Raw genomic sequence first — 8,035 nt, 5'->3', positions numbered from 1 at the left:
AGAGCCAGCAGATTAGTTGCAAACACGACTGGCTTGAAGAGGAAGGTGGTGGAAATCAAATCGTGCTTTTAAAGGCAATAGGATTTCTTCTTGTATGAGAAGTAAAGGATTAAGTGCTTCCAGTACAAACTGGAGTACGTCTAAATTCATCAAAAGCATGCTTTTAAATTGAGACACCAAATCATTCACAAGTGTCTGAATGGTTTAAATATTAAAATAATTTCTTCACATGCATTTGAATAGAAACTTGAAAAAAGACTTAGGGAAGATGAGTAGTTTTCCTATTCAAATGCCCAATGATTATATGAAATCATTACAGATTTTCAAATTAAATCATAATCAAGCAGGGCATGGCAGAACCAGCAGAGAGATGCTGATGAGGATTTAAAAATTCTCTTTTTCTGGTGATCTAAACTCCATATTGTAAAGCATTACTCTGCTGGCTTAGGCAGAGGGAGATGTTTTCAAGTTGCAGTCTTCAGTCTCCTCGTTACCTGTGCATAAGAAGTGTTTGGAGCAGTGCTGCTTCTGATGGTAGGCTCTTGAGCCAGATTTAAAGGAGTGGGATGGGAAATCTTCTGTATCCTAAATTTGAATGTACACCATTTCTGAGTATTGAGCACCCACCGAGGAGTGTGTCTGACTATTCTTTGCTCCAAGCATGTGATTTAGGATTCTCTGGAACTAAGAGAAAGCGTCTTTTCATATAGTTTATTGACACTGCTAAACTCGTATGTATCGTGTATCTCTATACATACAGCAGAAGAATTAATGAAGCATCTTGGTTTAGAAAATGAAATATGCTTTGAGTGAATTTGCTTCTTCTAATGGCTCATCACCTGGACTAGTAAATTAAAAAATACACAATAAAAGACTCAAGCAACATCTTTTCATCCCTGTGGCATATATGTACTAAAAGAAATAAAACCATGAATATAAAGGCAGTTTTGGGTTTTGGTACCAAGCCACTGTTGAATCAACTGAATGCACAGTGCTGTTTCTGTAAACAGTTTTCAAGACAAGCATGGAAAGTGAGAGGTCTTACGACAAGAATTTAACCTGTGCAAACTACTTCATTAAAAGCTGCCATTTTGAAATGTCTTGCATCAGCGATTTTATTTTACATTTGTTAGAATGCAATATTACTGAATTTTATTTCCCTTATGTTAGTATGGATTAGTCTGTCTTATTTTTGTTTGACTGTGTTAGAAGTCAAAACTAAGAGGCCACACTCATTGAAGCCACGTGAATATGGACAAAGAGGAACAAAAAGGTCAGGAAGTCTGTTTTCCCTCTTTTGCAGAAAATAACATTCCCCAGAAACCCACTTAAGTGTTTTCTAAATTGCTATTAACATCTGAAAAGAATTTGAAAAATCAAATAGTGTTGATTTATCGGACTGGCCAGAATGCAGCATGGCAAGCCGTCCTGCATGGTAACGTTCTCAGCTTTCTGTTGGCCTCCTTGCATTTGTCAGGTCAGGGGAGTGCAGGGACCTGCCAGAGGAAGCTGCCCACCGAAACGATCCCTGCGTAGCGCCTTTGGCCATCGCCCTCTGCAGAATGGGGAAACAGGCAAAGCCCAGCTACTGCAGGGATGTTTACTGTAGCATTACAATTTCGGGAAGGACATTTGGATGTGACACACATCGGGAGTAGACATTTGGAAAACATTTTTTTCTACCCAGCTCTATGTAACAATAGAGGTGCATGCAATAGGTGACTGATCAGTTGGTGTGTTAATTTAGTGGAGCTGCTCCACTATGACTGTCTTAGGATGTTCTGAACCACAGGGACACCGAGTCCAGGGTCAGATTCTGCTGTTATTTGGGGAAGTGTGAGTCTATGTTATCTGGCAAATAGTTGCTGCATGTGTAACTGAGGGCATTCTTTTCCTGTTAATTTTTCAATCATTTTGTCCATTGGATTAATTCATACTCATTAATAAAGGTTTTTCTCCCGAATTGTTGAAAGTAAAAGAAAAAAGTTATCAGAGCCAAAAAAAAAAAAAAAAAACCAAAAAAACCACCCAAAAACAAAACACCCTGGAAAGTTTTCTTCATTTCATTCATTTGCGAATGCAGAGACTCTGTTTATTTTGCTAAGAGTTCTGCTAAGAATTTTCAGTACCTGGAACTATTTGTCTTTTTAAAAAAAATAAATATATATTAGCACCGCCATCTCATCTCCTTTTTGTCTCTGACATTTTTAGCTACTGTCCTCGCACTGAAATCCCCTTTAAAACTCCTTCGTATCTTAAGTTAGACTCTTTAGCCTGGATACTTTCAACTGATTCAAGGAGGGGGGAAAAAAAAGGAAATACTATCCTGTTTCTCCTGGGCCCTTTCTTCACGGAGCTTAGCGTGTCCCGGAGGCTGAGTAATCTCATTAGGGTTTGTTTGGTGGGAGCCAAAGCGGCTCACCAGTTTGCAGGCTCAGCCCCCTAAGTGGTACATGAATGAACTGACAGAGTTAGAGTAGAACATTAAGAGTCAGAATAAAAGGTTGAATCTCATTTCCTTCCTGCACAAGTTGTAATCCTTGAGTGTGTTTGTTAGGCTAGATCATGTCAAATTTGGTATATGAATTTGTTTCATTCAAGATGAGTATTAAGAAGCTGTTAGGCTTTTTTGTGTGAGTTAGTGGTTTAAACTATGTATAGTACTACTCAAGAACTGGATATGGTAAAACCTGAACTTGGTGGCTCAAAGATGGTACAGTGCATTGAGTTGATACTTTTATGGAACTGCCTACAATGGGAAAAAGATCTTGCTCCTGAGTGGCAACTTCCAGCTCAGAGTTCACCTGCCTATATTTGAAGCCAGAACTCTTTTTTTCCTATGTATGTCAGTTATCTGATTTTTATCTGTCATTTTATTGACCACTCACTCGGTCTTTCTGACCTCATTTCTAACACCTTCCTTCATCCTCGCTACTCTGAATACTTTCATATATCAGCAAACTATCACATCTCATTGCTCCCCTCCCTTTCCAGGTTGTTGCTGGACAAAAAAAATCCCAATATTAATTACTACAGAACTCCACTGGTGACTTCCCTTCACACCTTCCCTTCCTATCTTTTCACCAACTTATTCTTCCATGCAAGGACATTCTTTCTTATCCCTCTTATTTAGAAATTACAATCCAAGTACAATAAATTATGCAAAAGCAAAAAGACCAAAATCTGCCAAACTGGTTATGCCCACAAACACCTTACCTGCTGATATTGTCAGTGCTGATTTCTGTAATGCTGAATTTCTCAAAGAAATCAAGAAACACCAAATACTTGGTTTTTCAAATGAAGTGGCAGGTGCTGACAAGGTATATCAAAACCTAGTTGATCAGTTCATATGAGTTTCAATTCATCCAAGTCTTCACCTTGTAGAAGTTTTCATTACTCATCCACAGGAACTTGGGTTTATTACCTTGCAAAGTTCTTAATAATGAAAGATCAGTAAATAATTTACTTAAAGTAAATAAGAAGTCATTAATATTATCTACCAGGATGCCATGTGTAACGGGCATGTCTGTATTTAGCATCATGTTGTTCTCGGTGGCTATGGAACCCGACCCTTTGTGTTGTTGCTCTGTTTTGATAGCTCTTTCAGACATACTAGATTAAATATATGAGGAAGGATGCCATTTTTATTTGACCCCACACAAGTTGCAAAATTAATGTGTAAACAGATCTATTATATAGCAACTGGGAGTTAGTAACAGAACAAAGACTTCAACAGTTTTCTCTCCTTTAAACACTCCATGAGTAACTGTGGTTTAAGTCAAACTGAAAATAAGTTTTGTTGCAGAAATTTTCAGAAATTCGATGGTTCAAAACTGAGAGTCACTGTAATATTTTGTTTGACACAAAGATGTCTTTGTTTCGCTTTTCAAACCATTTAACAAGTACCATGTCTTAAATTTAAAGCCTTTAGGGAGCTATAGTGGTGAAAGACATACGAGACCTTATCTTAAATTCTTTTTTTCTTTTATGCCATTCCTTCTTGTTGAAGTGTTACACTTGCTATAAATTTCTGAGATATTTGTTGGTATTCTGGTTAGGGTCAGCTCTCCTACCTCAGAAGTGGAAGATTTAAGTTTTAGAGCAGAGAGTCTTTCGTTAGAGTTAGAAGTTAAATCTGAATGCAGTATAATAACTTCAACCTTAAATACCATTTAACCATCCACAGACTGCTTCCCGGGCTCTAATGTAAGCTGAGAGCATAGGACTGAGCAAATACAGGTGATAAAACAAATCTTCCTCCTTTGCTTTTCTAGTCTACTTGCAAATCCAGCCAAAAATGTAAGGGGTTCATGCAAAAAACAATTTTTGACATTTAGTTTTTCTGGATTTTTTTGTTTTATTTTTAAAGTTAATGGCCAAATGAGTCCAAAAATTGCTAATAGCTTCAGAATGATCAACTGTTCACTGGAAAGGTTGCTCAGATATGTTCTTTACTCAACAACTGTGCTTTTATTTAACTTTATCTTACAACAATTATGAGAAATCTTGGATTATGCTTTATAATAAGGAAAAAAACAAGTTTGGTTTGATCTGGAATGTTATAATTTTTCCCCATTCACTCTTCTGACCATTTATTTTACAGCTTGGAGGACCATGACTGTAACTCAGAATAGCACAGAACAACTAACCGGAATTGGCTTGAGACTAATAAATACCCTGGTAGAAAACAGTAGGATAAATAAAGCATTATTTTAGCAATTTGAAGGGTGGAGGGCAAGGGAAAGCTGACTATGAGGTCTGAGGAAGAAATCTGGACATCAGACACCAGAATAGTTGCTATTAATAAGATGGGTAGAGGCTTGGAAAAGGACTGGAGGAAAGTGAGCTGCTTCAGGGATAATAGGAGTAAGAGACAGAGGAAACAGAGCCAAAGTTTCTAGCCAGAGGCTATCAGAGAAGAATGAGCAAAGAAGAATAGTGGAGCTTCCAGTCACACAGAAGCAAGGTAAAATGGCCATCACTGCAGCAGTAATTAACATTTTTTGGCACTCATGACCTTAGCTTTCCAAGTCTTCAAATAGCATGATTAAGATTTTTTGTAAAAACACAGCAGTCAGGGTATTAATAAAACATTCCTTTTCAGTTTCATTGGTTTATAGGTTACGTAAATGCATTTCTATTGTTTTTTTACCAAGAAAAATGCAAGGCTGAGTTCCTTGTTTCTGATGGTTATGACCTTTAGCTAATATAGTAATCATTGCTGCTAACATTAGGATTCAGCAGTGATTTTCTATTCGCAAATACTTTTCATAGACATTTTTGTCACAGGCAAAAATTCTTGTTGGCATAAATGGACAATTATCAAAATAATATTGTTTAGCAAATCTAAAGTTTGACATATGGATGTCGGATATGTATATATGTAATGCCGGACTGTAATGTATGTACATATGTACATTGTATGTACATATGATTGTATGTAATGTACATATGTAATGCCGGATGGGATGCACCTGAGAGTGCTGAGGGAGCTGGCGGAGGTGCTCGCCAAGCCGCTCTCCATCATTTATCAGCAGTCCTGGTTAACGGGGGAGGTCCCGGACGACTGGAGGCTTGCCAATGTGACACCCATCCACAAGAAGGGCCGGGAGGAGGATCCGGGGAACTACAGGCCTGTCAGCCTGACCTCGGTGCCGGGGAAGATTATGGAGCGGTTCATCTTGAGGGCGCTCACAAGGCATGAGCGGGACAACCAGGGGATCCGGCCCAGCCAGCATGGATTCATGAGAGGCAGGTCCTGCTTGACCAACCTGATCTCCTTCTATGACCAGGTGACCCGCCTAGTGGATGAGGGAAAGGTTGTGGATGTGGTCTACCTGGACTTCAGCAAGGCCTTTGACACCGTCTCCCACAGCATTCTCCTAGAGAAGCTGGCGGCTCACGGCTTGGACAGGTGTACTCTGCGCTGGGTCAAAAACTGGCTGGACGGCTGGGCCCAGAGAGTTGTGGTGAATGGAGTTACATCCAGTTGGCGGCCGGTCACGAGCGGTGTTCCCCAGGGCTCAGTATTGGGGCCGGTCTTGTTTAATATCTTTATTGATGATCTGGATGAGGGGATCGAGTGCACCCTCAGTAAGTTTGCAGACGACACCAAGTTGGGCGGGAGTGTTGATCTGCTCGAGGGTAGGAAGGCTCTGCAGAGGGACCTGGACAAGCTGGATTGATGGGCCGAGGCCAACTGTATGAGGTTCAACAAGGCCAAGTGCCGGGTCCTGCACTTCGGCCACAACAACCCCATGCAGCGCTACAGGCTTGGGGAAGAGTGGCTGGAAAGCTGCCTGTTGGAAAAGGACCTGGGGGTGCTGGTCGACAGCCGGCTGAACATGAGCCGGCAGTGTGCCCAGGTGGCCAAGAAGGCCAATGGCATCCTGGCCTGTATCAGAAATAGTGTGGCCAGCAGGAGTAGGGAAGTGATCGTGCCCCTGTACTCGGCACTGGTGAGGCCACACCTCGAATACTGTGTTCAGTTTTGGGCCCCTCACTACAAGAAGGACGTCGAGGTGCTGGAGCATGTCCAGAGAAGGGCAATGGAGCTGGTGAAGGGTCTGGAGAACAAGTCTTATGAGGAGCGGCTGAGGGAACTGGGGTTGTTTAGCCTGGACAAAAGGAGGCTGAGGGGAGACCTCATTGCTCTCTACAACTACCTGAAAGGAGGTTGTAGCGAGGTGGGTGTTGATCTCTTCTCCCAAGTCACAAGCGATAGGACGAGAGGAAATGGCGTCAAGTTGCGCCAGGGGAGGTTTAGATTGGACATGAGGAAAAATTTCTTTACTGAAAGAGTGGTTAAACATTGGAACAGGCTGCCCAGGGAAGTGGTGGAGTCCCCATCCCTGGAGGTCTTTAAAAGACGAGTAGATGAGGCACTTAGGGACATGGTTTAGTGGACATGGTGGTGTTGGGTCGATGGTTGGACTCGATGATCTTAGAGGTCTTTTCCAACCTCAATGATTCTATGATTCTATGATTCTATATGCATACAAAACAAACTTTCAGATGTTCTTAAAATAAATGTAGATATATGTATAATATTATTCCTTGAAGTTAGGAACAGGAGAACAATTACCAGTACAAATATTTCCCTGTGTAATCTAATTACAGCTCAAAAGTAAGCATTTAACATATGTCACCTCAGTTGCTAATGTTTATAGTTTATCAAGAAAAACAAAAGCACTGCATACATTTCTAGAAAAAATTTGTGCAAGACAACGTTGATTTGTGTATACACTAATAAAATTGCAAAGATGTCTGCCAGGAAGATAAAGGAGATACAGTACAGAGAAGTAAAGCACAGGCAGATAATTTGACACCTAAAAGCAGTAGTCGTGCGGTTTGGTAAGGTGTAAGAGAGAACATTCTTTCACCTGTTAGGGACAACAGGTTCAGGTTTTAGTGACATAAACATCTCATTTAATTTTCATCTTGTACAAAGGTAAGCACATCTATACAGAATGAAAAGCCCTGAAGCTATAAATGCATAATGAACTGAAGCTCAAAAGGTTGTTCGCGTCACTACAGTTGCAAATAAAATTATAACCTGCCTTGTTAGTACATTTTTTGTAGAACATGTCTAAAGTGGTGCACAACACTTTCTCTGTCTGTTTTTCTCCTTTCTCCTATAACTTAGGTTCACAGACAATCTGAATGTCTAGGACAACTTGAGCAGATGTGAAGAAGTGAGACCCTCTGTTCTTCTCCAGCACCCCTGCACAGGTAACACTAGACATCAGGACAGATTTAGGCTCCCGGGGCCCCAGCAGCCTTCCCTCTCACCACCTGCATCCACTGAACTAAATTTAAACACTCTTGCTGAGTCCAGTGATACAGGATCAGGCTTTGTTGCCCTATGCTTCTGCCTAGGTAAGATCCACCAGTGGTGTCAGCTTTGAGATCCTTAGTTCATTATGCCAATTGTTCCAAATCATTTTCATTCCATTCACAAGGAAATTTTAAGTATCCAGTTGCATGGGAGGACTGGTGGTGTGGGGTTGTGCACGTTCCCTTCCCCACTCTGGCT

Source organism: Aptenodytes patagonicus, chromosome 4, assembly GCF_965638725.1.
Source record: "Aptenodytes patagonicus chromosome 4, bAptPat1.pri.cur, whole genome shotgun sequence".
Taxonomy (NCBI): Eukaryota; Metazoa; Chordata; class Aves; order Sphenisciformes; family Spheniscidae; genus Aptenodytes; species Aptenodytes patagonicus.
The sequence above is the reverse complement of the archived record's forward strand: the minus strand, read 5'-3'. Positions refer to the sequence as shown.